The sequence below is a fragment of the Toxorhynchites rutilus genome, chromosome 3 (genome assembly GCF_029784135.1).
Source record: "Toxorhynchites rutilus septentrionalis strain SRP chromosome 3, ASM2978413v1, whole genome shotgun sequence".
Classification (NCBI taxonomy): Eukaryota; Metazoa; Arthropoda; class Insecta; order Diptera; family Culicidae; genus Toxorhynchites; species Toxorhynchites rutilus.
The window spans coordinates 201,205,287-201,211,390 of NC_073746.1; positions in this window are offsets into that span (position 1 = coordinate 201,205,287).

The following is a 6,104-nucleotide window of genomic DNA, read 5'->3' on the forward strand; positions in this document are numbered from 1 at the left end:
AATTGATTTTTTCAAAAAGTTTGCACAGCGCTGAAAGGAGACTGAATGACGTAAGCACCATTTCCACTGTGATGTGGCGCAAGCGCCATTTCCCTTATAATGTGACGTAATTTGAAACTGATGCGATGTGATTTTTAATCCGTTCTGATGGCATAGAATGAACGAGAAGGGACAACAAATTTCAAATAACAACATCAATCAAGGGACAAAGCATCTTGACGATGTTCACTTACGTCGCTTGCTCAATGTCTTTTTCGGATGAATTGCAGCTGAGAGTTGATCGAAGGGTAAAAGGGTAAAAGGTTGATCGAAGGGTAAAATCTCCATAGAAACGCTTCTTATAACAAAACTCAGAACATCCTCGCGTAAACTGTATTTGCTTTACATCGGATAATTTCAGACGGCATTATCTTAATCAACACGGATGTTTTCAATTGCATTTAGGATTGGAAAAGAAGGTGCTGTCCATAGTTGTTACAATCGGGTTCTCAACTACATTAGCCCGCTCGACACATGCTACAAAGACGGAAAATGTGTAGAACTCTTCTTCCTGATGCTACCTCATGCTTCGCTCAACGGTGGCATGTTGTAGAAAATATTTGGAAACAGATTTTCCCATACTTTGATGGATGAACGCCAATCGGTTGTGGAAACAGCGATTAAAATTTGCTGTTTCCACAACAAACTGGCGTTGGTAAAATAGCTTAAATAAAACTGCATTTTTTCAAAAATCGAGCCGATGGCAATGTTTTTCCATCAATTGTACACAATTTGTACAGATCAGATTTTCGTAATGTACGCGTATGCTAATTATACATGTAATTTTGCGAAAAGTCTCGTACTGAAAATTTCTCCCTCTGGCGCTTGCGTCACTTTGCGAGATTACGGCAGTATAGGCGTTGGTAATTTAACAACTTTAATCGTTGCTGTTTTGAATCGCAACCCATTTTCGCAAAGGTCGTTGCTATCATGGTTGCCATTTTACTACTTTCTTTTTCGCACCAGTGGTTGTCAAACGAGGATATTTGTTTTTGTTGTTATAACTGTTTGCTCCAAGGTTTGAGAAACTCATGCGTCGTAAAAAAGTTGATGGGTCTGAGCATAGGAGCTCGGACGGGATCTTGACATAGGACTGTGATTATGTGTATTAAATGCTTTTGAATTGAGTTTTTTCATTGTTCGAAATCTGTATTTTTTCTCTTCAGATACATGGACGCCCTGAAATAACCCCTTTCCTGTATGAACTAGTATCCCGTAGGTTAGTTGAGATAACGTGGTAGAGTTCGAAACCACATTCTGTTCAAAAATGTCCATTAGAGCCATTTGTACCCTTTTCTTCTGTTTATTCAATTATGCAAAATAAGACAAGGAGTCATCGTTTATAAATTTAAGGACAAGTTTAAATAGTTAATACCTGCATAAATATAAACCTAAGTTGAATAAATCTATGACTACAGAAATATGTTATAGATAAACATTGCATTTTCTCCTTCGTTGCCACATTGTCCGGAACATTGTTTGTAGAGGGGTGTAGTAACTTTAAAGCCAGGTGATGTATATTGAGTATCCTATGGCCATGAGTGCCCTCTTGGGAAGGTCGTGTAGCTGCTGTACTGAACTGATCTGATTGGGTACTACACTCTGCTTATGTATAGGAAAGGAAAAAGAGAATGGGCAAGTTCATTCGAGGAAGCTTCTTAGGAAGACATAGAGCCTGATCACGAACGTCACTTCACGGTGAAAACGAAATGATGTGCATATAACCTTGCACACAAATCATATCGTTTTCACCGTGAAGTGACGTTTGTGATCAGGCCCATAATCAACATGAAACTCACATTGTGAGCTAACGCCGAATAGTAGGCAAATTTATTGCTCGTTGCGTCGGGGAGGAGACCGGGGCGTTAGTGCAATTGAAAAACATACCCATGTTTAATCGTCAAGTTGTTTAACATTTTTACTATATTTTCTGTTCGTATTTCAAGCAAAAAATTCCTGCTTCTCGACTAAGCCTGAAATACTGCCGAAACCTTGATACAAAATAATTATTATTATCATTTATATCTAAAATCTAAAAAAACAAACTCACTCATTTTCACTTAGCGATAGAGGGTTTCTTTTATCCCTCAGCTCCCGACTCTGTTAAGAAAGCGTGCTCTCTTCTCCGCTATCGCTGTCGTGAAAAAAATTGTAAGGGGTTGTATCTAGGACACGACCCCATATTTTCGACGTAGAACTACGCAATTACATTATGCAATCCGTTTGTTTACCACTACGTTTATTATTTTAGAATGCATCGAAATTTTTGCAATAGATTATGATTTTGGTTACCAATAAATTTGATGAACGTCCTTTGACGTTTGATATGATGCCTAAGACTACCAAAATATTTGAACGGAAGAATTGTCAAACGATCATTGTGTTTTACGTTTTTCTCTGAAATTATTGCACATCTAATGTTTACGTAGTTCTCGAACTGCGAAAGTTCATTCACCTCTAGTATCTGGAATGACGATTTTCCCAGGCTTCTCAGTTTAAAAGTACGTTTTAGAGAAACTGCACAACGACAAGTGAGTACAAAGTACTGAACACCAAAAAATACAAAAAATACAGCAGAGCGGATTCCTCCAGGCACATTGAAGTTAGGAAAACACAACTCGGTGGGAACAAAAATACCCCCGACTTGCATGTTTTGACAAAGTTGATTTCCCCAGGCACATTGATTTTGAAGTCCGTGTTAGGGAAACACAGCTCGGTGGGAACAATAATACTCCCGACTTGCATGTATATTTGCAAATCGAATTTCCACAGGTACATCGATTTTGTAGTTTGTGTTGGGGAAACCGTAAACCGGGCCAATCAAAACTTGGCAGTTAGGGCGTTTAGATGACGCATGACATTTTACAGTTAATCAATTGTTCATCTCATGAAAAATAACATTTTATTAACTGTGATAGAAATAGAAATCAATTGATGCAAAATCTTTCTGATCTATCAAGAAATGTTCGAGTTATAAGCATTCGAAATACGGGTAGGGTTCTTCCAGTTTTCATGAATTTAAACCATTTAGAGATTAGCGAATTGTAATGTATAGCATCTTAGAGAATTTCCGATTCGATTGGTATGCAAATCATGAGAATTCGTTCACAGTGAAAATAGTTATTAACGTTAACTTTATTTCATAAAAACGTGACCTGTTTTCTGATTGAAGGGTGCCATTGTGAAAGACGTAGTTCTACGTCAAAACATTTTGTAATTTTCGTAGCCACTTGGTTACGTGTTCGCTTACTAAGCGATCGATCGTGAGTTGGGCCCTTAATTGACCATCTTTGTGTTATAGAATAACTATGTCCACGCAACCATCATTAGCGATGGAGATCGATCCACGGTGGAACAAAGATCGATTCATCCATACTCTGCTCTGCAAGAAACATCGGGCTGTTCTCTTCTTCTGTAGGAGCATTGTACCACTGCGACCATTAGTTTGATTTATTGTAGTACTCTCCAGTTTGCTATGTATGCAGTGTCAGTTCGTTTCATCCCTCACGGACTATAGAGATGAACCAGCCTTTGGCTGAAAATCTATTTAATAAAGAAAGAAAAAAAAAAATCCCTCACGGATAAGTGATAGTCGCACCAGGACTTTGTATATCCCCCCACGAAGGTATGACTTCCTTTATGAAGTTCCTTACCTGTTTTGGTTCAGCAGACCAAATCTCGTTAGGCATAAGAATGCCCTTTCCAAGAATTCGTAGTCTTTGCTTAATTAGTGTACTGCATTGACACAGTAAATGTTCCGAAGTCTCAGCTTCGATATTGCATAAACGACAGTTATCATCTGCCAGTTTTCCGATTTTTTAAGGTGATACCTGCTCGGACAGTGTCCGGTCAATAGACCGGTTAATGAACTCAAATCTGCCTTATTAAAGCTGAGTAGGTTGCGTGTTATTCTGTTACAAGGTGAACATCGGGCTGTTATGCTATAAATAATCCAACAATGATCAATATCAACTGTCTCCACCAGTGTTGTTGTTGAACAAAATCGAATGATACACAATGTGTCAAGCAAGTAACCCCTCACGAACATATAACCAAATATGAGTGGATCATTCAGATACTTGTATGAATGACAGTAATCACTTGTGTTACACTAAATGATTAAACCAAGAGAGGAACGAAGACTATTGTTTGCATATTCGAGCTGTATCAAACATCGCACACCATTTTCGAAGCCTGCATACAAGTTTGAACCGCATATATCGTCCCGTTCTATTATAGCGAGACCCACTGCACAGACAAGTGCAAAGCAATAAATGATACAAGAAAAATTACGTCATCAATACGTCTAGAGGCGAATGAACTGAAAAGTTTAAAACCTCTATAATTCATCACGTTCGTTCGTTCATCAATACGTCAGTTCTAATTGAACAGCGATTGGAGCATGTTGTCGCTGTTGCGGTGAAGCTCTTTATTTATCATGAAAGCGCGGATGAACGGTGTCACCAAGAGCCTGTTTGTGCACCCTACGCCAGAAGGGAATCTATCAGGAGGAGAGTGATGCCACAAACGGTTCCCTGGGAAGACATCGCTACACACTCATACACGCGCGGCTATTAACAGGTGGTTATCGAGTTGGCATTAACCACTGGTGGGCTTCCAGTATCGAGGAAAATGTGGAAATATCTAATCGTTACTGAAAATAATCTGCCAGTTCCTTTGGGAATTTTCAAAATATATTCATGTGAAAGAGTTTAATTGAATGTTTTCTATCCATGTTACACTGTGACCAAATATGTTTCAATCAAGTGCTATTAACAGGTGGTTATCGAGTTGGCATTAACCACTGGTGGGCTTCCAGTATCGAGGAAAATGTGGAAATATCTAATCGTTACTGAAAATAATCTGCCAGTTCCTTTGGGAATTTTCAAAATATATTCATGTGAAAGAGTTTAATTGAATGTTTTCTATCCATGTAACACTGTGACCAAATATGTTTCAATCAAGTGCTATTAACAGGTGGTTATCGAGTTGGTATTAACCACTGGTGGGCTTCCAGTATCGAGGAAAATGTGGAAATATCTAATCGTTACTGAAAATAATCTGCCAGTTCCTTTGGGAATTTTCAAAATATATTCATGTGAAAGAGTTTAATTGAATGTTTTCTATGCATGTTACACTGTGACCAAATATGTTTCAATCAAGTGCTATTAACAGGTGGTTATCGAGTTGGTATTAACACATGAATATCCATGTTACACTGTGACCAAATATGTTTCAATCAAGTGCTATTAACAGGTGGTTATCGAGTTGGCATTAACCACTGGTGGGCTTCCAGTATCGAGGAAAATGTGGAAATAACTAATCGTTACTGAAAATAATCTGCCAGTTCTTCTGGGAATTTTCAAAATATATTCATGTGAAAGAGTTTAATTGAATGTTTTCTATCCATGTAACACTGTGACCAAATATGTTTCAATCAAGTGCTATTAACAGGTGGTTATCGAGTTGGTATTAACCACTGGTGGGCTTCCAGTATCGAGGAAAATGTGGAAATATCTAATCGTTACTGAAAATAATCTGCCAGTTCCTTTGGGAATTTTCAAAATATATTTATGTGAAAGAGTTTAATTGAATGTTTTCTATGCATGTTACACTGTGACCAAATATGTTTCAATCAAGTGCTATTAACAGGTGGTTATCGAGTTGGTATTAATATATAAGGTTAACCACTGGTGGGCTTCCAGTATCGAGGAAAATGTGGAAATAACTAATCGTTACTGAAAATAATCTGCCAGTTCCTCTGGGAATTTTCAAAATATATTCATGTGAAAGAGTTTAATTGAATGTTTTCTATCCATGTAACACTGTGACCAAATATATTTCAATCAAGTGCTATTAACAGGTGGTTATCGAGTTGGTATTAACCACTGGTGGGCTTCCAGTATCGAGGAAAATGTGGAAATATCTAATCGTTACTGAAAATAATCTGCCAGTTCCTTTGGGAATTTTCAAAATATATTCATGTGAAAGAGTCCAATTGAATGTTTTCTATCCATGTAACACTGTGACCAAATACATTTGGTTTTGTGGTTTTTCAATCAATC